Below are 26,012 nucleotides of genomic sequence, written 5' to 3' on the forward strand. Positions count from 1 at the left end.
ATTATCTCCTATCATCACATTATTATAACCTGTTGTCCCACCTTTCCTGTGTGGTATAACAGAAAGAGACCTGATTAAAAATAAGGTGGTCTGGGTTCTTGCTGCAGCTCTACGCTGTCTTTGTTCCCTTGAATGAGTTGCTTAACCTACTGTATCTCTTGTTGTCTCATGTGTTAGGTCATTCTTGTTTTGCTATAAAGAAATGCCTGAGGCTGAGTAATTTATAAAGAAAAGAGGTTTAGTTGGCTCACAGTTCTGCAGGCTTAACAGGAAGTGTGGTGCTGGCATCTGCTTCTGGTGAGGACCTCAGGAAGCTTACAGTCATGGTGGAAGACAGACTGGGAGCAGGCATCTCACGTGGTGAGAACAGGAGCAAGAGAGTGGGTGTGGGAGGTGCCACACACTTTTAAACAACCAGATCTTGTGGTAACTCGCTCACTGTTGCAAGGACAGCATCAAGCCATGAGGGTTCCACCCCCAGGACCCAAACACCTCCCAACAGGTCTCACCTCCAACACTGGGGAAAATAAGGATTACCTTTCAACATGAGATTTGACTCATGTATTTGGAGCAGGTTTAGTGGTAAAAGTTTATCAGGCATAGTTCAAAAAATCAGAAAAAATAGGAATGAATGCCTTATGAAAAAAATCATTTCACGCATTGTTTTCTAGAGTGTGGAGAGTACCATTCATGTTTATATGCGTGCTCAACCCCATTTTCCCAGATCAACGATTCCTATTTGTCCTTTCTTGACAGAGAAAAGGAATCAAATGAAGTGAATAATACGGAGTGGAATTTTTTAAAGTGAGCAGAGTGGATATCTATAAAGGCTTTTCCATGTTTTGGCTATGATAATGATACTGTGGCTGTCTGTATAAAAAGGGTGTATCATTTAAACATGCCCTGAAATAGTTAATGATGAAATTTTGTGATGTCTCGATGTGTTTCCAAATAATCCCAGGTTGGGTGCAGGGATGTTGGAGAAATCAGCAAGGCTATTGATGAAACAAGACTGGATATTCATAATTGTTGAATATGGGTGGTGGCTATATGAGTGTTCATCTTTACGTTTCTTTTTATATATTTTTGACATTTCCTATAATTTTTTTTTTTTAAATAGTAAGGGTGGAAAACCTAGATGCTAACAGGGCCAGGAAGGTAACATAAATGAGGAAAACAAGCAGAGTGGGGACTGATAAACTGGGAAAGGATATGTCTCCCCAAAGGGAATGGCCACTACTCTGCTTCAGCCTAATATTTCTGGTCAGGACTTTGGGGTCCAGATCTGGCAGATTTTCCAGTTTGTAAAGATTGTCCATAAGTAAGTGTTTACATGAAACCTTCTGGTCTTTAAATCTGAGCAATCAATTCAAATATGTTTTATTTCAAAGTACACTGGTCATCCAAAACAGATCTGCAGACCAGATAGAGGATGCAGCTTACAGTTTGCAACCTATGCTTGAGAAGGTAACTTTAGGCAAATTCAAAACCCTGGGGCAATAGAATATGATTGAAAGCACCTCTAAAGCCAGCAATCGTAGGATGCCATCATTCCACCTTATTTATTTCTCATTATAAGTACTGTTCTCATGTGATAAAAGAAAAACTTCAGCCAAATTAAATTTAAAGGAGTTTAATTGAGCAATGGATGATTCGCAAATCGGGCAGCCCCCAGAATGACAGCAGATTCACAGAGACTCTAGTGCAGCCATGTGGTGGAAGATGTATAGACAAAAAAGGGAAACTACATACAGAAATTGGAAGTGAGATAGAGAATGGCTGGATTGGTTACAGCTCGACGTTTGCCTTATTTGACATTTTCATTTTCCAATAATTTTAAAAACCATCTTTATTTCCCAAAGATTACTTAAGGCACATGAACTAAAAGGCATTATACTTTTTACTTTCCTGACAAAATATGTTATTTAAGCTTTTTTGTTTTTAAACCAATTAGTTAAAGCTCTTTTGTATATAAACATCACACATATAATACATATAAATACACAGACAGAAGTTAAAGGACACATTTTCCAAGCCAGGAATTGAACCCTGAACCCAGGCTGCCATTGTGAAGAGAGGGCATGGCCACGTGGTTACAAGGTCAAGTTCCCAAGGACATAGAAGACAAGAGGGAAACCTTATCCATTTTTTTTTTTTTTCAGGGACATGCAGCAAAGCTTATAACTGATCAGTTTGCTTGGCTGTCTTGAACAGCAGGCTTACAGGTGTCCTAAGCCTGTGTTCTATCCTAAGGTGCCCCTCATTAACGACAGAAAGTACGGAAAGACACACAAAGCATACCAAATTTGCTACAGTTTAAGACTAGCCTTACAAGTCCTTTTTTCTGATTAATTTAAACTTTACAGGAGACAATTAGTGATTTTTACCATTCATTCAACCAGTTTGCACAGAGAGAGAGGCCAGAAGTCTGACTGGTAAGAAATTCTTACCTGTTTGCCAGCATGCCAGGCTTCTGTGTTCCCTTTCCCTAAGTGGCCCTAGTGACCCAGCTCGCTGCATCATAGCCCTGGGGGCCAAGCCGCAACACAAAGGAAAATTATCTTTTTCTGTTCTGGCCAGAGTAAAATATGTGTGACAAAACTTAGACATTAGCTACTCTGCTTAGCATCCAGTATTAAACTGGCATGGCTTAAATTTGTCCTTAGATGGGTGCTGTCATCTTTAATCCAACTTCTGACTAAGAATTTCAACACGTGGTCCCTGGGCAAGATGGTCACCCCGAGTAACAGAAAAGATAAGAAAGGGAAAGGAGAGAGAAAAGCATTGCCTGTGGCAGGGTGGGGAAGGTGACGAGCTCAAGGAGGCCAGAGAAAGACTCACCCATTCATTGCAGTGACACTGAAAATGAAAAGTTCAGGTGACCACTTGTCAGTAGTGAAGGGATCTTTTCCAGCAGTTCTATCAGCTGTCAAGATTCCCCTTTTGGGGAGGAAAAAGCTCCCATCTCCCATGGTCCTGCACATGCCTAATCCTGTCACCCATAGCCGTCAGCAAAAAGTGTAAGACAGATTAATCCAAAGAGAATAGCACTTAACATTCCATAGTGCCAAACCTGTCCTTAGCCAAAAGGGATTTTACCAAGAGCCCTCATTTTTCAATGTATTTCAATGTGGTGGTGTTCATTTGGAACTTTCCACTGTAAGTTCCAGTGATTCTCCTGCCTCAGCTTCCCGAGTAGCTGGGACTACAGGTGCGTGCCACCACACCCAGCTAATTTTTTGTATTTTTAGTAGTGATGGGGTTTCACTGTGTTTAGCCAGATGGTCTCGATCTCCTGACCTTGTGATTCACCTGCCTCGACCTCCCAAAGTGCTGGGATTACAGGCGTGAGCCACCACCGCACCCAGCCTCTTGTTCTCTTTATTTTCTTCTAAACATACAGAAACTCTCTCTGTTCTGAGCCAACTAAAGCTGGGGGTGCAGTGACATAGGTATTAATACCCCTGTGGCCGCAAAGGAGAAGCAGGCAGTTTCTTCACAGGGCAGCAGGGTGAAGGGAGTGCAAGCAGGGGAAATGCCAGGTGTTTATAAAACCATCAGATCTTGCGAGATTCATTCACGATCATGAGGACAGAATGGGGGAAACCACCCCCATGATCCAATTACCTCCACCTGGTCCTGTCCTTGACACATGGGGATTATGGGGATTACAATTCAAGATAAGATTTTGGATGGGGACACAGCCAAACCATATTAGACACTACAAACTGGCAGTGAATCTCTGGAATATACCATGCTCATTTCTGACTATCTTTGCTTGTGCTGTTCCTATTCTCCTTTCCTGATCTAGCCAAATCATTCATGTCTGTTTTCCTCTCACATTTTCTGCCTCCTTTCACCCATCTTCTTTTTCCTTCTGTTTCTCAACCTCACCTGCCCAATTGTCTCCCCTTCCAGAACCCCTGTAGACCTGAAGTATGAATCACTAAGAGGCAACAGTCATGACTTATGGCCACTCACTGAAACATAACTGTTTTGTGGGTGTAATTCTTATGTTCCCTACCTGTATAGTAAGCACTTGTATTTTCAGACTGGGTCTCCTACTCTTCTTGTTTCCTTCATGGAAGCTAGGGGTGGTGCTTTATGTGTAATTTGTTGTTGTTGTTTTTTGTTTTTGAGAGGGAGTCTTGCGCTGTCGCCCAGGCTGGAGTGCAGTGGCCGGATCTCAGCTCACTCCCAGCTCCGCCTCCCGGGTTTACACCATTCTCCTGCCTCAACCTCCCGAGTAGCTGGGACTACAGGCGCCCGCCACCTCGCCTGGCTAGTTTTTCATATTTTTTTTTTTTTAGTAGAGACAGGGTTTCACCGTGTTAGCCAGGATGGTCTTGATCTTCTGATCTCGTGATCCGCCCGTCTCGGCCTCCCAAAGTGCTGGGATTACAGGCTTGAGCCACCGCGCCCGGCCCAGAGGTTCTTATTATGTGTCAGTTACTGTGTAAATGCTCAGTATATGTTGTTATTTACTCCTCACAACATATATTAGTGTTTTCATATTAAATTTCAGGAAACAGACACAATGCTCATTTGCCGAAGACTCAAACTCAAAGGTGTCTGTGTTTTACTTGGTTATTCTTAAATTCTGAGATCAGGGCCTCCCTATGGGCCTGAAGGTTTCTCTTACTGTCTTTTATGAAAGAGAGAGACAGTATATTATAGTATACTAACTATAATGGTTATCAGCAGAGTCAGGAGCAATTTACATATTGTTTCTTTTTCTTCAATTTCCTTGCTTATAAAATGGGGATAATAAGCTTACTGAACAGGATTTTTATGACGATTGAATCAGATATTTCACTGAAAGACTGAGAACAGAATCTGCCACATTGTAATCTCTGTTTACAAGGTTTAGATATTATTTCTATTATTAAATATTTTGAGACAGGATTGTAACCACCTGATGGGTTCTTCCTGCCTGATGCACAAATAAAGATCATGGCATGGTAGCTCACGCCTGTAATCCCAGCACTTTGGGAGGCCGAGGCAGGCGGATCACGAGGTCAGGAGATCAAGACCATCCTGGCTAACACGGTGAAACTCCGTCTCTACTAAAAATACAAAAAGTTAGCCAGGCATGGTGGCGGGCGCCTGTAGTCCAAGCTACTCAGGAGGCTGAGGCAGGAGAATGGCGTGAATCCAGGAGGCGGAGTTTGCATTGAGCCGAGATCGCGCCACTGCACTCCAGCCTGGGCGATAGAGCGAGACTCCGTCTCAAAAAAAAAAAAAAAAAAATAAAATAAAAAAATAAAAAAAAAATAAAAAAATAAAAAAAGATCATGGCATGGTAGTAAAGAAAAGAATTTAATTGATACAAGGCTGGCCACACCACGTGGGAGATAGAATTGTTACTCAAATCAATCTTCTTGAGCATTTGGGGGCTAGGGTTTTTCACAGGCAGTTTTAGGGAGGGGGTCAGGGTGGCTAAGCAGTGGGTGCTTGCTGCTGATTGGCTGGGGGTACAATCATAAGGGTGCAGGAATGGTCCTTCTGCCCACTGAATATCTTCTGGATGGGGCCACAGGAGTGGCTGGCAGGTCCAGGTAAAGCCATTGGTGTCAGACAGGCAAAAAAAATCTGAAAAGATATCTCAAAAGGCCAGTCTTAGGTTCTACAATAGTAATGTTATCTGGAGGAGTAATTGGGGAAGTCTTGTGACCTCCAGAACAATAGCTGGCAATCGTTTGTGTATACCTTAGCAGAATTTGTCCTCCTAGCCTGCTGGTCTCTCATTAGCTTTACAAAGGCAGTTGAATTTGGGAAAAGGCTATTATCATTTAAAGTATAAACTAAATGTCTCTCAAGGTTAGCTTGGCCTAACCCAGGAGTAATTAGGGGCAGCTTGAAGGCCAAAGGCAAGATGGGACTTTGGCGTGATCAGATCTCTTTCACTGCTGTAATTTTCTCACTGTTATAATTTTTGCAAAGGCCATTTCAGCCTCACTCTGTTGAGAGAGAGGACTAGCTGGATTTCCTAGGTGGACTGAGAATCCCTAAGCTAGCTGGGAAGGTGACCGCTTCCACCTTTAAACACAGGGCTTGCAACTTAGCTCACAAATGGCCAGATAGTAAGGAGAGCTCACTAAAATGCTAATTAGGCAACAACAGGAGGTAAAGAAATAGCCAATCATCTGTTGCCTGAGAGCACAGTGGGAGGGACAAGGATCAGGATATAAACCCAGGCATTCGAGCCGGCAATGGCAACCCCCTTTGGGTCCCCTCCCCTTATATGGGAGCTCTGTTTTCACTCTATTTCACTCTATTAAATCTTGCAACTGCACTCTTCTGGTCTGTGTTTTGTTATGGCTGGAGCTGAGCTTTTGCTTGCCGTCCACCACTGCTGTTTGCCACCATCGCAAACCCGCCACTGACTTCCATCCCTCTGGATCCAGCAGGGTGTCTGCTGTGCTCCTGATCCAGCGAGGCACCCATTGCCACTCCCGATTGAGCTAAAGGCTTGCCATTGTTCCTGCATGGCTAAGTGCCTGGGTTCGTCCTAATCGAGCTGAACACTAGTCACTGGGTTCCACGGTTCTCTTTCATAACCCACGGCTTCTAATAGAGCTATAACACTCACTGCATGGCCCAAGATTACATTCCTTGGAATCTGTGAGGCCAAGAACCCCAGGTCAGAGAACACGAGGCTTGCCACCATCTTGGAAGCGGCCCGCCACCATCTTGGGAGCTCTGGGAGCAAGGACCCCCTGGTAACACTGTCACCCAGGCTGGAGTGCAGTGGTGCAATCACAGCTCACTGCAGCCTCAACCTCCTGGGCTCAAGTACTCCTCCTGCCTTAGCCTCCCAAGTAGCTGGGACCACAGGCATACACCACCACACCCAGCTAATTTTTTTATTATTTATAGAGACTGGTTCTTCCTATGTTGTCCAGGCTGGTCTCGAACTCCTGACCTCAAGTGATCCTCCTGCCTCGGCCTCCCAAAGTGCTGGGATTACAGGTGTGAGCCACCATGTTCAGTCTACTATTATTATTATTATTATTTTTTTGAGACGGAGTCTTGCTCTGTCGCCCAGGCTGGAGTGCAGTGGCCAGATCTCAGCTCACTGCAAGCTCCGCCTCCCGGGTTCACGCCATTCTCCTGCCTCAGCCTCCCGAGTAGCTGGGACTACAGGCGCCCGCCACCTCGCCCGGCTAGTTTTTTGTATTTTTTAGTAGAGACGGGGTTTCACCGTGTTAGCCAGGATGGTCTCGATCTCCTGACCTCGTGATCCGCCCGTCTCGGCCTCCCAAAGTGCTGGGATTACAGGCTTGAGCCACCACGCCCGGCCCAGTCTACTATTATTTTAATAGTAGTATAAATGGTGTTGTTTTAAATGTCCTTAATTAGTGACATAAAAAAGATGATAACCTATGTCAGGACCCAATTTTATTAACTTTATTAGTCCCTGACACCTCCAAGTATCAGAAGCCCTGCCTTTAACCACTATGCTTTGTATATGGAGTAGTTTCCCACCTTAAGACAATTGGTCTCAATTGCAACACAGAAAGGGAAGTGCTTCGTTAAATGTCCTCTCTATCCAGGAAGAAATACTAAGCTTGCTGCCTGGAAAACACTACACAAATCTAGGACCCATATGTAAAGATCATGCTGCTGAGATGGCATGGAGGGGTAAGGGCACTGGGGTGGGAGGAAGAAGTATAACTGCCCAAGGGGTTTACCTTGCCCACTACCTAGGCAGAGCTGATTTATAAAGACAGGGGAATTGCAATAGAGAAAGAGTAATTCATGTAGAGCCGACTGTACAGGAGACTGGAGTTTTATTATTGCTTAAATCAGTCTTCCTGAGCATTCAGGGAGCAGAGTTTTTAAGGATAACTTGGTGGTTGGGGGGAAGCCAGTGAGCCAGGAGTGCTGATTGGTCAGAGATGAAATCATAGCAAGTTGAAGCTGTCTTCTTGCGCTGAGTCAGTTCCTGGGTGGGGGCCACAAGATCAGATGAGCCAGTTTATCTATTTGGGTGGTGCCAGCTGATCCATCAAGTGCAGGGTTTGCAAAATATCTCAAGCACTGATCTTAGGAGCAGTTTAGGAAGGGTTAGAATCTTGTAGCCTCCAGCTGCATGACTCCTAAACTATAATGTCCAATCTTGTGGCCAGTGTTAGTCCTACAAAGGCAATCTAGTCCCCAGGCAAGAAGGAAGTCTGCTTTGGGAAAGGCTATTACCATCTTTGTTTAAACTATAAACTAAGTTTTTTCCAAGGTTAGTTGGGCCTACGCCCAGGAATGAACAAGGACAGTTTGGAGGTTAGAAGCAAAGTGGAGTTGGTTAAGTTAAATCTCTCTCACTGTCTTAGTCATAATTTTGCAAAGGCAGTTTCAGAAGTATAGGAGGCAGTGTGGCTTAATAGGAGGAACAGAGACTCTCAATGCAGACAGAGGGTTTCAAATCACAGATCTGCTACTTACTGGATTTGTGACTTTAGGCAGGTTGTTTTAGCTTTCTGAGCCTCATCTGTACAATGGAATTTTCATGGTAGTTAGTTCATAGGGCTGAAAAGAAGATGAAATGAAAAGATTCAAGTAGAACACTCAGAACAAGGCCCACCTGTCTGGACGGAGGGAGAGGGAAACAAAGAACAAAGGTGACTAACATGGTGTACTTCCGGGTTCTTCATCACCAACTTTCCCGCGCCCGGGGAAGGCACAGGTCAACTGCGCAGGCGCAGCATGACGTCCGACCGAGGAAACCGAAACCTACCTGGCCACCACACAGCCCTCGACCCGCCTGCATCCCGCCTACCGCCCCCCCACTCCCAGGCCGAAGACATAAAAGCCACTCCCGGCAGGCGCGCGGCACGAACTTCCTCGGCCCCTCCTCATACAGGGACCTAGGAATCTCGCCTGAGAACGCCGGAGCGACTTCCTCGGCCTCCGCCGCCGGAGACCGGTGAACCTCGCCTCCTCTTTCTATACATTGGCTACGTAATAAAGTCTCCTTTTTATCTTGCCTACTTGCCTTTTCCTCTGGTGCCGGCTCTGGTGGTCGCATAAAACAAATCAGGTGGTGCCGAACCGGGGAGGAGACCCCTCCTCAGGGCCCCCCAAGGTCCGAGGAGCCTCCTCCTTCCACGCCCTGGACGGACCAGGACCTAGACATCGCTTTCCACACCTCCAAGCCTCCTAGGGGTGAGTACCTCTTGCCTCCCTCTCATACTCCTTGGCCAGAAGTCCTGTGCAGGCCCAAGGCTTTTTGGTCACCAGGTGACCCACAGGAGAGTTCCCAAAGGTAGAGATGTCTGCCCAAAGGAACTCCATTCCGTTCCGTGTGAGACCCGTCCAGGACGGAGATGTCCGCCTGGAGGTAATCTCCATTCCGGCTCCAGGAGCCTCCCACCGGTCTCTAGTGGCTCCAAAGGACGCTTTGTAGCCAGGTAGAGTTCAGTTTCCGTTTCCGCCTGTAGGCGAGAGGAAGGCAATGGGAAACCCCCAATCCAAAATACCTAGAGACTCCCCTTTAGGGTGTCTTCTAAAAAATCTCAAAACTTTACAATTAGAACAAGATCTCAGGTGAAAGCAACTGGTGTTCCTCTCCACTGTGGTGTGGCCACAATATAAATTAGACAACCAGTCTCAATGGCCGCCTGAAGGCACCCTAGATGGTAACATTTTAATCGACCTCAGTAATTTCTGCCAGCGCTTAAGCAAGTAGTCTAAAATAAATTATATACAAAAGTTTTAAGACTTGCGTTCTCAACCAGACTTGTGTAGCCAATGTTCCTTGGCCCAAGTCAAGTTGGCTAAGGCGCGGACCTAGCAAAGTCAGAAAAGAGTCATCTTTCCTGTCTGACTCGCCTGTATCAGCTTCCCCCCCTTCCATTCCCGCCATATACTCCACCTCCCCTCCCGCTTCCGCTGTAGTTCTGCCCTCCTCCTCGGTCCCGCCTACCATTGTTGAGGCTGCCCCTCCTTCCATCCCTCGGCATTTCCGCCTACCCACCGTCCACACTCCCTCTCATTCTTGCCTTATCCGTAGCTGTCTCTTACTCTCATTCCACCTTCCTCTTCAGTCTATTCCTGCCCCCCTCTTCCTCGGCTCCTTCCTAACTATTCTGTCATCATTCTATTACTGTCATCATTCTATTACCTGCTTCTTATATCTCCTCTAATAATTGTTTTAGACCTTTAGGCACCTAAGGCACTAGGCAAACCAGTGTCTGATCTCCGGCCTAGTCTTAACTAAAACCAAACAATACTCCAGACACAAGGCAAACCGGTGTCCTTACATCTAAACGGCGGCAGACAATACCGTCTCCTAGCAACTACCTCCGCTACGTCACCACTGTTGCCTATCTAATACCAGGTAAAACAATTACTGTTATCTAAATTCTTTTCTCTTTATACTTTGCTTCTTCTCTATCGGCTACAAATCTCTCCACTGTTGACTAAGTCAACGTCCTTCTCTCCCCCTTAAAAAACACCAAAATGGAGTCCTACTTTATACTTACATTACTACTCTTCTTATACACTCCAATCACTGGCAGAGTAAAAGGAGGACTCTACGGAGATCCTATTTAAGATTCATATCCGACTGTCACCCTCTTAATAAAAAGGACACTTGTCCAACAAAAATCCCTCCCTAAAAATATACAAGTCTTACAAAATTTAACCTTAGCCATACAATCACAGGAACAGGCCCTACAAGACCAACTACACCCCCCCCCCATAAAGACCCCTTCTCATAGTTAAAGCTTGTCCATCAAGGGTTAAACCTAACACAGGCAGCTCAAGTAACAAATCTCTCCCAGTGTTTCCTCTGTGCAGCCCTTGAAAGAGCCCCCTTAGTGGCAGTCCCCTTACCTACTGCTTTCAAGGCTACAACTAACTCTACAGGCACCTCCCAAAAACCATTCTTACTCCATGTCCCACTATACCAAAACCCAGAAAATCCAATCCTTTCTTTCTGCTACTCTGCCCCAAACTCCTCCTGGTGTAAGCACACCCAATCACCCAATAAGACCCAGACAGCCCCCATTGGAGGTTATTTCTGGTGTAATAAAACCCTCTTCAAGGTCCTTAACCATGCATCCATCAACCAATCCCTCTGCGTCCCAGTGTCCCTAGTACCTAGCTTAACTCTATATAGCAAAGCAGAAGTGGCTGAACTCACCCTACAATTTAACTCTCCTCCTAATAATCTCCAAAAACAGGCCGTCTTCCTTCCCTTAGTCATTGGAATTTCTCTAGCCTCCTCCTTAGTGGCGTCAGGGCTTGGAACTGGGGCACTCGCCCATTCCGTACAATCTACTCGATCTCTAACCGCCCAAATTCAAGAAGCCATAGAGGCTTCGGCTGAAAGTCTAGCCTCTTTACAACGTCAAATCACTTCAGTAGCTCAGGTGGCAGCACAGAACAGGAGAGCACTAGATCTTCTTACAGCTGAGAAAGGAGGAACATGTCTTTTCTTAGAAGAATGTTGCTATTACATAAATGAGTCAGGCCTGGTTGATACAAACATCCAAACCCTAAACAGAATTAAAACAGAACTAAAAAACTTCAACACCCCCCTAACCCCAGGCCCACCCATATAGGTGCTACCAGTAATACAACAAATGCTCCCCTTCCTCATTCCTATATTAATCCTCTGTCTTATCCTATGCTTTGCCCCCATTTTAATCAAATTTCTCCGAGCCAAAGTTCAAGAGATCACCCGTGTCGCCTTCAACCAGATGCTCCTACATCCCTACGTCCAGGTGCCAACCATAGACCCTCATGACAATGCCCCCTGACAGCAGGAAGCAGCCAGACAGACAACGACGCCCCCAATCATCATAATCAATAAAAGGTTGGACTGTCTGGATGGAGGGAGAGGGAAACAAAGAACAAAGGTGACTAACATGGTGTACTTCCGGGTTCTTCATCACCAACTTTCCCGCGCCCGGGGAAGGCACAGGTCAACTGTGCAGGCGCAGCATGATGTCCGACTGAGGAAACCGAAACCTACCTGGCCGCGCCCACCGCACGGCCCTCGACCTGCCCGCATCCCGCCTACCGCCCCCCACACTCCCAGGCCCAAGACATAAAAGCCGCTCCCGGCAGGCGCGCCGCGCGAACTTCCTCGGCCCCTCCTCATACGCGGACTTAGGAACCTCACCCAAGAACGCCAGAGCGACTTCCTCGGCCTCCGCTGCCGGAGACCGGTGAACCTCGCCTCCTCTTTCTATACACTGGCTACGTAATAAAGTCTCCTTTTTATCTTGCCTACTTGCCTTTTCCTCTGGCGCCGGCTCTGGTGGTCGCATAAACAAATTACCGCCATGCTGTAGGTGTTTAATAAACATTATCTTCCACAATGATGATGATTAAGGGACTAAATTTCATGCGTGTCCATGTGAAGAGACCACCAAACAGGCTTTGTGTGAGCAAAAAGGCTGTTTACTTCACCTGATGCAGGTGGGCTGAGTCTGAAAGAGTCAGCAAAGGGAGATAGGGGTGGGGCCGTTTTATAGGATTTGGGTAGGTAGTGGAAAATTACAGTCAAAGGCGGTGGTTCTCTTGCAGGCAGGGGCGGGGGTCACAAGGTGTTTGGTGGGGAAGCTTCTGAGCCAGGAGAATGAATTTCACAAGGTTAATGGCTCAGTTAAGGCGGGGCAGGAACAAATCACAATGGTGGAATGTCATCAGTTAAGGCAAGAACAAGCCATTTTCACTTCTTTTGTGATTCTTCACTTGCTTCGGGCCATCTGGACGTATACATGCAGATCACAGGGGATATGATGGCTTAGCCTGAGCTCAGAGGCCTGACATTCCTGCCTTATATTAATAAGAAAAATAACATAAAATAATATTGAAGTGTTGGGGCAGCGAAAATGTTTGGTGGGGTGGCGTGGAGAGATAATGGGCAATGTTTCTCAGGGCTGCTTTGAGCGGGATTAGAGGTGGCGTGGGAACCTAGAGTGGGAGAGATTAAGCTGAAGGAAGATTTTGTGGTAAGGGGTGATATTGTGGGGCTGTTAAAAGGAGCATTTGTCATATAGAACGATTGGTGATGGCCTGGATGCGGTTTTGTATGAATTGAGAAACTAAATGGAAGACACAAGGTCTGAATTAAGAGAAGGAGAAAAACAGGTATTAAATGACTAAGAATTGGGAAGACCCAGGACATCCAATTAGAGAGTGCTCAAGGGGGTTCAGCATAATTACTTGCTTGGTTGGTGAGTGTTGGGGCTCTATCCTTGACAGAGCCCTCCTTTTTAAGTTGGAGGCTGAGCTTTGTGAGGTGTATTTAAAAGACCATTAGTCCGTTCTACCTTTCCTGAAGATTCAGGACGGTAAGGGGTATGAAGGTTTCACTGAATACCAAGCGCCTGAGAAACTGCTTGGGTGATTTGACTAGTAAAGGCTGGTCCGTTATTGGACTGTATAGAGGTGGGAAAGCCAAACTGAGGAATTACATCTTACAGAAGGGAAGAAATAACCATGGTGGCCTTTTCAGACCCTGTGGGAAAGGCCTCTACCCATCCAGTGAAAGTGTCTACCCAGACCAAGAGGAATTTTAGTTTCCTGACTCAGGGCATGTGAGTAAAATCAATTTGTCAGTCCTGGGCAGGGGTGAATCCCCGAGCTTGATGTGTAGGGAAGGGAGGAGGCCTGAACAATCCCTGAGTAGTAGAATAGCAGATGGAACACTGAGAAGTGATTTTCTTCAGGATAGATTTCCACGATGGAAAGGAAATGAGAGGTTCTAAGAGGTGGGCTAGCGGCTTGTAACCTACATGGAAGAGGTTATGAAATGACAACAGAATAGAATGGGCCTGTGAGGCTGGAAGGAGATATTTTCCCTGGTCTAAGAACCATTTGCCTTGTGTGGGAAGAGATTGATAGGTGGAAGTTTCAGTAGGGGAGCAGGTGGGAGTGACCGATGAAAAGGAGAAAAACTAGCTGTGAGGGACAGAAGTTGGAATGCTAGCTGCTTCTTTAGCTACCTTATCAGCATAAGTGTTGCCCTGAGCAATGGGATCTGATGCCTTTTGATGGCCCTTGCTGTGAATGACTCCAGCTTCCTTGGCAAGTAAAGTGGCCTTGAGAAGAGTTTTTATTAAGGAGGCATTAATGATGGAGGACCCTTGCGTAGTGAGGAAACCTCTTTCTGCCCATATAACAGCATGGTGGTGCAGGATATGGAAGGCATATTTAGAGTCAGTATAAATATTGATGCGTAGTGCTTTTGCAAGAGTAAGGACTCAAGGCTATGAGTTCGGCTTGCTGAGAGGTAGCGGAGGGGGGGCAGAGCAGTAGCCTCAATTATAGATGTGGAAGATACTATAGCATAGCCTGCCTTTGCTAGTGAGGGGCGATTAGGCCTGGTGGAACTGCCATCAGTAAACCAAGTGTTATCAAGATGAGGAACAGGAAAGAAAGTAATATGGGGAAATGGAGTGAATGTCAGGTGGATCAGAGAGATACAGTCATGGGGGTCAGGTGTGGTATCCGGAATAATGTGGGAGGCCGGATGGAAGTCTGGTCCAGGAACAATGGTAATTGTGGGAGACTCAACAAAGAGTTAGTATAGCTGAAGGAGCTGGGGAGCAGAAAGTATATGTGTCAGGTGGGAGGAAGAAAATAGATTTTAGAAGTTATGAGAACTGTAGAGAGTGAGTTTAGTTTGTGATTTTTAGGGCCTCTAAAAGTATTAGGGCGGCGGCAAGCCACTGCACGGAGACATGATGGCCAGCCTAAAACAGTAAGGTCAAGTTGTTTGAACAAAAAGGCTATAGGGGGCGCAGTCCCAGTCCTTGTGTAAGAATTCTGACTGCACAGCCCTGCACTTTGGCTGTGTGTAATGAAAAGGGTTGGGATGAATCAGGGAGAGCTAGCATGGGAGCAGTCTCTAAAGCTGTCTTCAAGGATCGGAAAGAGGAGTGGGGAAAGGATTTAGAATCTATGGGGTCAGCTAGGTTTTCTTTTGTGAGTTTATATAATGGTTTCGTTAGGATGGCAAAACCAGGTATCCAAAGGCAAAAGTATCCAACCATGCCCAGGAAGGAAAGGAGTTCTTGTTTTGTAGAAGGGGTTGGGGTTTGAGAGATCAGGCAGACATGATTGGCAGGGAGAGCACGTGTGTTTTTATGAAGAATTATATTGAGGTAGGTAACAGATGGAGAAGAAATTTGAGCTTTGGAGGGGGATACCTGATAACCCTTGGAGAATAAATGTTGAAGGAGCAGGAGGGTGTCTTGTTGAGAAGATTCAAAGGAAGTGCTACAAAGTAGAAGGTCATCAATATATTGAATAAGGTGAGAAGTGGAGGGGTGGAAAGAAAGTAAATCATGAGAAAGAGCTTGGCTGAAATAATGAGGGCTGTCCCTGAAGCCTTGCAGCAATACAGCCCAGGTAAGCTGCTGGGAATGATGGGTGTCAGGGTCAGTCCAGGTAAAAGCAAAGAGAGGCTGGGACGAGGGGTGTAGGGGAATAGTGAAAAAAAGCATCTTTAAGATCAAGAACGGAATAGTGAGTTGTGGAGGAAGGTATTGAGGACAAAAGAGTGTATGGGTTGGGCACCACAGGGTGGATTGGCAAAACAATTTGGTTGATAAGGCGCAGGTCCTGAACTAACCTGTAAGACTTGTCCAGTTTTTGAACAGATAAAATGGGAGAATTGTAAGGAGAGTTTATAGGTTTTAGAAGCCCATGCTGTAACAGGCAAGTGATAACAGGCTTTAATCCCCTTAAAGCCTGTTGTGGGATGGGATACTGGCATTGAGCGGGGCAAGGGTTATTAGATTTTAATGGGATAGTAATGGGCATTTGATCAGCTGCCAGGGAGGGAGTGGAGATGTCCCATACTTGTGGGTTAAGGTGGGGGGATACGAGAGGAAGACGTGAAGGAGGCTTTGGTTTGGGAAGAAGGGTGGCAATGAGATGTGGCTGTAGTCCAGGAATAATCTGGGAAGCAGATACTTTGGTTAAAATGTCTCAGCCTAATAAGGGAACTGGGCAGGTGGGGATAACTAAAAAGGAGTGCATAAAAGAATGTTGTCCAAGTTGGCACCAGAGTGGGGGGAGTTTTAAGGGGTTTTGAAGCTTGGCCATCAATACCCACAACAGTTATGGGGGCAAGGGAAACAGGCCCTTGAAAAGAAGGTAATGTGGAGTGGGTAGCCCCCATGTCGATTACACAGGGGACAGACTTACCCTCCACTGTAAGAGTTACCCAAAGCTCGGCGTCTGTGATAGTCCAGGGGGCTTCTGAAGCGATCGGGCAGTGTCAGTCTTCAACTGCTAAGCTGAGGAGATCTGGGAAGGAGCCAGCCAAGGAACGCTGAGTTTGGGCTCCAGGGGCTTTAGGAGCGGTGGCGATATGAGTTGGACCTCCAGTGGGGACCCGCACAGACAGGGCATGGCTTAGGAGGAATCCCGGGCTGCGGGCATTCTGAGGCCCAGTGGCCAGGCTTTTGGTATTTGAAGCAAGGTCCATGGGGATGTTTTGAAGGAGCCCCTGGGAGCTGTGGCTTGGATGTTCAGAAGTTTTTGTATGCTGGAGACGTGGTTGTGGGCTGTCTTACAGTGGAGGCAAGTAGCTGTAACTCAGAGATGCATTGTAGCTTGGCTGCCTCTTCTCTATTATTGTACACCTTGAAGGTGAGGTTACTTAAGTCCTGTTGTGGGGTTTGAGGGCTGAAATCTAACTTTTGGAGTTTTTTCCTAATGTCAGGAGCAGATTGGGTGATAAAATGCATATTAAGAATAAGGTGGCCTCTGGCCCCTCTGGGTCTAGGGTGGTAAAGCATCTAAGGGTTGCTGCTAAGCAGGCCATGAACTGGGCTGGGTTTTCATCTTTACCTTAGGTAGTTTCTTTAAGTTTGTCATAATTAACAGCTTTGTAAGCTGCCTTTTAAAGCCCTTCAACTAGGCAGGAAACCGTGTAATCTCACCTAGCTATACCTGGGGAATCTGCCTGATCGTTCCATTGGGGATCCTCTCGGGGAACTGCTCTAATGCCTTCCTGGAGGTCTGGCTCATGGAGCCAGCGGTTGTCAGCGTGAGATTGGGCTACAGAAAACTCTTTCCTGTTCATCTGGGGAGAGGGTAGAAGTTAGGATGACATTTAAGTCACTCCAGGTTAAATTGTAGGACAGAGTTAGGTATTGAATTCCTGTATATATTTAGTGGGGTCTGATGAGAAAGAGCCTAAATGCTGGCTGATTTGGGAAAGGTCTGAGAGAGAAAAAGGCACATGTAACCTGACCATGCTTTCAGCTCCAGCCACCTCTCTAAGAGGAAACTGTTGGGCAGGTGGGAGAGGTAGTCACAGAATGAAACTGTAAACCAGACCAGGTGTGAGGAGGGGAGGTAATAGAAGGGTTATAGGGTGGGGGAGCAGAGGCTGAAGAAGAGTTGGAGCCTGATTCAGCCTGGAGGGGAGCGACCTGAGGAGGAGCAGTCTGGGGAGGAGGTGAGAGGTCAGATGGGTCAATAGAAAAGGAAGATTCACAAGACTTAGCGACGCTTGGGGTTGGGACTGAAGGGACAGGCAGTAGGGAAAGAAGGAGGATTTGGGACAAGTCGCATTGGGAACAGAGACTAGGGAGGGAACGAAGTATGAAAAATGCCTAGACATAAGCCACCTCAGACTATTTGCCCATTTTTTGACAAAACTTATCTAAATTGTGTAGGATGGAGAAATCAAAAGTGCCGTTTTCTGGCCATTTAGAACCATGGTTGAGTTTGTATTGGGGCCAAACGGTGTTGCAGAAGAAAATAAGACACTTAGATTTTAGGTCAGGCAAGAGTTGAAGAGGTTTTAAGTTCTTGAGAACGCAGGCTAAGGGAGAAGAAGGAGGAATGGAGGGTGGAAGGTTGCCCACAGTGAAGGAGGCAACTTTAAAGAGAAGGGTAGAGATACGGAGAAGGGGGTGGGGAGCAGCCCTGGGCTGCAATGTGAGTAAGCAGCCAAAGCAGGTGTCCCCACAACTGACTTGCCACCAAGGGAATGTGGGTGAATGACCAAGGCAGGCGTCCCTGCAGTGATCAGATACCAATGGAATGTGGGTGAATAATCAGGCAGGTGCCCCTGCAGTGATTAAACACCAAGGGAAGACTGTCTTCCGGAGTCCGTGACCAGCGCCAGAGTTTTGGGTCCACGGATAAAATGTGTCTCCTTTGTCTCTACTAGAGAGGAAAAAGAACTGGAATTGGAAGGACAGGGAGATTGAAGGGTAGTGAGAGAGGCTGGAGAAGAGAGTGAAAAGACCGCTTACCCAATTTGAAATTGGTGAGATGTTCCTTATGCTGGTTGGTCTGAGGACCTGAGGTGATAGGTGGATCTCTTCACAGAGTGAGGGTGAGGACAAGGGACTGGTCTCCCGAAGGAGTCCCTCTGACTCGGGTCTTCAGCACCAAATGTCACACGCGTCCGTGTGAAGAGACCATTAAACAGGCTTTGTTGTTTATTTCACCTGGGTGCAGGCAGGCTGAGTCCAAAAAGAGAGTCAGCGAAGGGAGACAGGGGTGGGACTGTTTTATAGGATTTGGGTAGGTAGTGGAAAATTACAATCCAAGGGGGCTTTTCTCTTACGGACAGGGGCAGGAGTCACAAGGTGCTCAGTGGAGGAGGTTTTGGGCCAGGAGAAAGAATTTCACAAGGTTAATCACTCAGTTCAGGTGGGGCAGGAACAAATCACAATGGTGGAATGTCATCAGTTAAGGCAGGAACTGGCCATTTTCACTTCTTTTGTGATTCTTCACTTTCTTCAGGCCATCTGGACATATATATACGTACAGATCACAGGGGACACGTTGGCTTAGCTTGGGCTCAGAGGCCTGACACTAACCATAACAGATAGAATTGAAAAAGCAGAGGAACCAAAAAAAGCCCACCACTCTCCTGAGCTGGGAGAATTTGCCCAGTATTCCAGGGATAGGTGTGTCCTAAGCTTTCACTAGGTAGGGTCAATGCCCAGCAGCTGAGCCAGAAGGAAGATTTGGGCAGACACTGTCACTGGTGAACACGTAAGCTCCAGAGCTAGAATACTACTGATGATGGTGACTGGCTTTGGTTCTTCTGTCTGGTCCGACACCCAGAAAGCCCATCAGACTCACTGCTATGAACCTTCTAGTGCCACAGCAGGCCAGAAACCACAGCCCTGCCTCCCCTTCTCCTGAGTGCCCTGTGTGGGTGTGGTGAGGGCAAGGGTGGATTCAGTATTTCTGTAATGGAAACTAGAAATACCCAGCCCCACAGTAGCTGCATTCCAAAGGGGTGGAGCTCTGACTTCCTTTGTTTCATGCTTTATAGAGACAATGACAGCAAGACCTCTCATAGGAAGTGCTAGGACCACTGGAGAGAGTGAATTCAACTCTTGGCCAAAAACCTATGGGTGATCTTTCAGGCCTCGCTATAGGCAATTACGAAAGCTTTACCTGGCAGGGGTCATGGGGGGATGTGCCCTCCCCACATCAGACTTGATGCACAGCCAGTGCATTGCAGGCTGTGAATGGAGTTGCAGTCAAGAACTCAGACATCCCTAATTGATCATGCTCTCACACATGTCTGCATTCCTAGACCAGATGCCTCCATTTGGAGTCCACCTTCTCAGGAGCCTTTGGCAGAAGCCTTTCTCAAGCACCTGGGCTAATACCTCTTTTTGCCATGGTGGGAGTTGGGGGGTGCCTAAAAATATTTTTTTCTCCATGCTGACTCAGTACTCAGTACTTTTCTACTCCTAGCCCTTCCCCGTCACCTCCTCCTGCCCCTGGGTTCATAAAATGGCAGAAGCCTTTTGTTCAGGGCTCCCTTAACAGTGAGATGATGATGCCCTGCATCTGTGCTAATCCATCAGACCCCTGTTGGAGCCACTCCATGTGGTAAAATGGAATAATGGAGGAGTTGGTACTTTTTCTGGTTCAGTCCCTTCCTTATACTATCAAAGGAAGTGATTAAAGCCTGACTGTAACTTTTATTTTGACTTATCTTAATCAACTACTCTGACACCCAGCAGCTCAGCTCTCTCTAGTTCAGCGGAGCTCTTGAAAAATTGGAATGGCAAGCTGGGTAGTTGATTATGAATAATGCCGTTTTTGAAGAGCAAAGAGCCTGAAAATTTCGTGGGGCAATTCGCCAATGATGGGTGTAAGCAGACCTTGCAGGGCACTCCTGGAGGATGCTAATGGATCATTTGCCAGAGTCAGAGGGTCTAACCGGGCACTCTGCCAGTGAGTCCTGGAAGTACTAGCAGACCTCACGTGGCACTTTACCAGCCATGCCAATGGGTCTCAGGAATTGCTATTGTAAGTCACAGGGTATACTTGGAGGATGATAGAAAATGGTTCATAAAAGCTTTTGGTTCCAAGGTAACCTTCGGTCCTCCTGTTTATCCCCATCACCTCGGCTGAGATAAACTAGTGGATCAAATTAGAGATCCAGCAGAGGGGCTCTAAGAAGCCACAGAAACAATTCCCTGGACACTGTTCTCTGATGATGGGTCCAGAAGTCATTGGAGACCCTGCAAACTGACTTGTACCCCAAAACTATTCCTAGATCTAAGCAGTTCCCTGGGGCTGATGGACAACATGCCATGCAGCATGTTACTGAGACTCATGCTTCTAATAAAAATAATGTAGGGCTCTTTAGAATCACTTTGTCCAGTGATCTCACTAGATAGGGTCAGTGCCCAGCAGCCAAGCCAGAAGGAAGACTTGCTTAGAGGAAGAAACCATAGAGACTTGGCTAGTTTGCTTCCATTATGAAAAAGATAATCTTGTTAAATAAACTTCATAAAGGAAAGTGGCTCCTTGAGGGGTACATCACTACAGACCCCCTCCTCCATAGTGCCTTGATAGTGGCCACTTTCTCTGAGGAGGAGGAGCAAGGTGGGGAGATGAGACTGTATGTATACCAACGACCATCTCATTTCTCAGCTGGGTACTATTTGGTCTCTGACAGATTTGGTCCATACATCATGAGTACCTAGTTACTGAAATACATGTCTCAACCACTTTCGCAGAGGCTATGGAGGTCCTGCAGCCCTCCTGGTGGTTTCTTGGGTCTAGTATGAGGGAGTGGGAACAGTAGATGAGAAGATTAACCAGACTTAGATTTATAGGTTTGTTCGTGCTGCTCCTGCTTGTTGTCAAGCCCAATTAAGCCACCTCCTGAGGTCAAGTCCATCAATCTGCTACGTGATCCAGATCTTAACTGAGAAATTCTCAGGAACAGAAAAAGTGGCTTCTGATAAAATAGCAAAATTTGACCCCTCCCCTCCAAAAAAGGAGCATAAAAATAGTACTTGAGTGCCCTCTTCTGGACTATCTGGGCAAGGGCCTTCCCAAAGAGATATCTGAGTCTGATTACTCAATAATGGAACCACGAAAGCAGATTGATGGACTCCCCACTAAGAAACTCAAGGGCAAGTACCAGGCCATGGGAATTTGATAAGTGGTCCTGCTAGAGTCTGCACAGTGATGGCGTTCCACCTCTCCTGGTGGATTTGGAGACAAATCAGAGATCCTGAGCAACTTTTGCTCTGACACTCAGCTTTCAAATATAAATAAGATTAGGGGTTACAAACAAAGATCCAAAGATTAGGGGTTATAAACAAGATCCTTCTGTACCCAGGCGACCCAGAGGCCCTATGCCAAGGTTAGAGTTCAATTGAAAAGTGGAGAGCAATTGCACTTCTTAGCCCTTTTAGATACCAGTACACAGGTGACTGTGATCCCCACAAACCCTTGCATCAAGATGAGGAGAAAACAGATCGTATTCTCTGATTTTGGGCTCCTACTAACCTCCATTGTCATGGCCCCACTACTGAATGAAATATTGGTACTGATGTGTTTTCCATGTGTACCCCCACTTGCCTTTGCCCCCAAGCCCTGACAGGAATTGCAATTGTTATGGCCATCTTAGTGGGAAATATAGAAGACCATGGACCACCTGATGACCAACACCTAATACTGTTGTTTCCCAAAAAACAATATCAGCTGCCTAGGGGACAAAAAAAAAAAAAAAAAAAAAAATTGCCATCATTGCTGAGCTTAAGGAAGCCAAAGTGTTTCATGGGACTATTTCTCCATTCAATAACCCCATCTGGCCTGTGCACAAGACCTTGGTTTCTTGGAGACTTACCATTGATTGTAGGCAGCTCAGTGCATAATACCACATTTGGCACCAGTAGTACCTGACATTGTGACTATTACAAAGGCCCAAAACAGAACTTGGTATGCAGCAATTGATACTGTAAATGCATATCAAATTGTAGTCCCCAGTGTTGGAGATGGGGCCTGGTGGGAGGTGATTAGATCATAGGGGCAGATTTCCCCTTTGGTTTTGTTCTAATGATAGTGAGTAATCATGAGATCTGGCTGTTTAAAAGTGTAGCATTGGCTGGGCATGGTGGCTCATGCCTGTAATCCCAGCACTTTGGGAGGCCAAAGCAGGCAGATCACGAGGTCAGGAGTTCGAGAACAGCCTGACCAACATGGTGAAACCCTGTCTCTACTAAAAATACAAAAATTAGCTGGGCATGGTGGTGTGTGCCTGTAATCCCAGCTACTCAGGAGGCTGAGGCAGGAGAATTGCTTGAACCTGGGAGGCGGAGGTTGCAGTGAGCCAAGATGGTGCCACTGCACTCCAGCCTGGGTGACAGAGTGAGATTCCGTCTCAAAAAAAAAAAAAAAAAAAAAAAAAAAAAAAAAAAAAAAAAAATGTGTAGCACCTCTCCTGTCTTCCTCCTGCTCTGGCTGTGTGAAGATGTACCTGCTTCCCCTTCTACCATAATTGTAAGTTTCCTGAAACCTCCAAGTCATGCTTCCTCTACAGCCTGTGTAGCTGAGTCAATTAAACCTCTTTTCTTTATAAATTACCCAGTCTCAGGTATTTCTTTATAGCAGTGCAAGAACAAACTAATACAGAGCAATTTCTTAAAACTGCTCCTCCCTGAATCCTCACTCTCACAGCCAGAGACCTAGTTGCCATCTGCAATGGACTTAATTGTGCCCTGCCTCAAATTCCTATGTTGAAGTTGTAACCCTCAATGTGACTGCATTTATAGATTCAGCTTTTAGGCAATAATTAAGGTTAAAAGAGGTCACAGGGTAGGGTCCTAATCCAATAGAATTGGTTGCCTGATAACCTTATAAGAAGAGGAAGATTGACCAGGCATGGTGGCTCATGCCTGTAATCCCAGCACTTTGGGAGGCTGAGGCGGGTGGATCACCTGAGGTCAGGAGTTTGAGGCCAGCCTGGCCAACCAACATGGTGAAACCCTGTCTCTACTAAAAATACAAAAATTAGCTGGGCATGTTGGCACATCCCTGTAATCTCAGCTACTCAGCAGGCTGAGGTAGGAGAATCACTTGAATCTGGGAGGTGGAGATTTTCTCTCTCTCTCCCCTTCCTTCTCTCCCTCCCCACTCTTTCTTTCCACTGGAATGTGAAAGGAAAGGCCAGTGAGTACACATAGAGAAGGCAGCCAACTGCAAGCAAGGAAGACGACTCTCACCAGAACCTGAGCACACTGGCATCCTGACCTTAGACTTCCAGCCTCTAGAACTTAAGAAAATAAATTTGTGTTGTTTAAGCCAGCCAGTCTATGATATTTTGTTGTAGCAGCCCAAACAGACTAAGATGCCATTCTTGATACCTTCTTCTTTCTCAGCCCCACATATAATATGTCAGCATATCCTGTATGCCCTTCCTTCAAAATATGCTCTGAATCTGGTTACTTACCACTTCCACTGTTGCCACTCATAACCAAACTGCTATCATCAGCTTTTCCCTAAACACCTGCAATAGCTCCTTACTAGGCTCCTGCACTCATGCCTGATTCCCTCCCATCTGTTATCTTCATATTAGCCAAATTAGTCTTCCCTAAACCTACATCAGATCATGTTAGTGATAAAAAATAATACAGTGGCTTTCCACTGTACCCTAGGACTTGATTTAAAATTCTTAGCATGGCCTTCAAAGCTTTGCCTAATCTATCTCCTGCTTAACTCTTCAAACTACTGGAGCCTCTCTTCTCCTCACTCCTCACCATCTAGTCACATGGCCTCTTTTGCAATATATGAAAATATCCCAGCTTGGAATCACTGCCCATCATCTTTCACCTGGCTCATTCTTATTTATCCTTCAGGTTCAGCTTTCATGTCCCTTCCTTGGAGTGGCCTCCCATGACCTACATCCTAAATTAGAAGTCTTTGTATTCTTTCTAGTTTTACCATGTTCTTTACATTGACATACATACCACCAGTTTTGTATTTATTGGTATATTGTCTGGCTCCCCCGTTGGGTGACCAATTTCATGAGAGTAAGGAAAGCACCTGCCTTGTTCACTGACGTTATTACCAGCACCCAGCCTAGGGTTCAACAGGAGTAGGTACTCAGTAAACATGCGTTGAGTGAGTGAATAAATGAATAGACTCTATGAGGTTGATGTTTTTAGTTCAGAGTAGTTTGGTGATTTACTTGCCACACAGCTAGCAAGCAGACATAAATGGGCAAGATCCCAGAATCATAGTTCCAAGGTGAATACATAATCTAAGAGGCTGCTAGGGGGTGAAAAATGGAAGAGGGCATGGAGTGTGAGACAGGTGAAAAGATTCCAGACCATTGATTCTAGGGAGATCTTTCTCCGGTGTGTGTTTTGGCGGGCGGAGTACATATTCGATATTCACATTTGTTGAAAAATAGCTTCTGATTTCATAATAAATATATATTGCTGAAAGACTATTCTGGTTGATAAGGATAACAGAAAATACAGCATTTCTTCGCTGAGGGCAGATTTTTTCAGTTTATCGAAAGGAGGCAAGTTAAAAACATGACTAGGAAACTGCACGAAAGCTTTCTGCCATTCCCCTGACTGGAGCTAAGGCCTCCTGGGGTGCAGGAGACACCAAGGTTTGGGTCGTGCCGGGACTATGCTCATATAGTGGAGAGTAGGTCTTGGGGACACAGCAACTCACAGGCTGCACATTCCCACCCACCCCTCACCCCAGCAAACTGCACATCATTCCACCCCTATCCCACAGACTCCCCTTCACAATTCCCTAATCTGTATATTACCTCTCAGGCTCTACACATGCCCCACGCCAGTCCCCCTCTCCAAGCTCCACTTTACCCCACATCACCCCTCAGACTTCACATTACCTCCTAGAATCACATCATTCCACAAATGGTGAGAAACAGCCATTTGTGAAAAGTGAATTTGGAAGGCGCTGGTCAGGAGAGTTGGGTGCAAAGCCAGAACCCTCAGGCAGAGGCGGCGTGAGGGCCAACTCGACAGCAGAAGGCGCCTGAGAGCCTCTTGGCAAAGGCCATGCAAGGACACACGCTCCTGTAAGTACAGCCTCCATGCCTGGGTTAATTCCTAGACAGGTAGTGAGCCAACCGAGCCAGCCACCCACTTTCTAAAAAAAAATCTACTCTTTCTCGTTGCCCTCCTCTGCTCAGCATCATTCACTATGCCTCGAATATTTTAAATGGCCCTCTGGATATCTGTAAAACAAAGGCTAGTATTTATCATTATTATTATCATTAATCAGATATATAGGTAAAAGGCGATCCTAGGAACAAAGCCAAGAATCTGGAGTAAGGATGGCTAATGGGGATTGTGTTTGAATAGTTTGCTTTTGTTTCTTATTTTGCTTGGGTTGTGACGTATGTTGTTTCAACATATGGCAAAAACAAACAAACACACTCTGTTAATGTATTGGTCACAAAGTGTCTTTCTGGGAAAAGGCACTTATTTTCCCAGAGTGATGTGACACATTTCTGGTGAAATGCATTAACATTAACGTTCCTTTTTTTTTTTTTTTTTTAGTTTTGGACATATGGGTTTAATTACCTGCTAGATTATCAGATGGAAATATGTGGTAGATGGATGTAAACAAGGTGCATAAACTTAGGAGAGAGGCAGAAATTTTTAAACTTTAGGTTTAGACATTCACTAGATTGGACAATTTTTTTTTTAACATTTAAAATAAAACTTTTGGCCACAATAAAACAATTGTATTAAAACTAGTTTCCAGAACTGCCCAAA

At 45.9% G+C, this 26,012-nt stretch overlaps 1 protein-coding gene across 4 annotated transcripts in view; it reads right to left on the reverse strand.

Annotated features, from left to right (window-relative positions):
- LOC104662663 (putative uncharacterized protein CXorf42) overlaps positions 1-26,012 on the reverse strand; it is a 111,231-nt gene that overhangs the window by 40,764 nt on the left and 44,455 nt on the right. The gene's annotated exons all lie outside the window — the stretch shown is intronic.

Source organism: Rhinopithecus roxellana, chromosome 7, assembly GCF_007565055.1.
Source record: "Rhinopithecus roxellana isolate Shanxi Qingling chromosome 7, ASM756505v1, whole genome shotgun sequence".
NCBI classification, from domain to species: Eukaryota; Metazoa; Chordata; class Mammalia; order Primates; family Cercopithecidae; genus Rhinopithecus; species Rhinopithecus roxellana.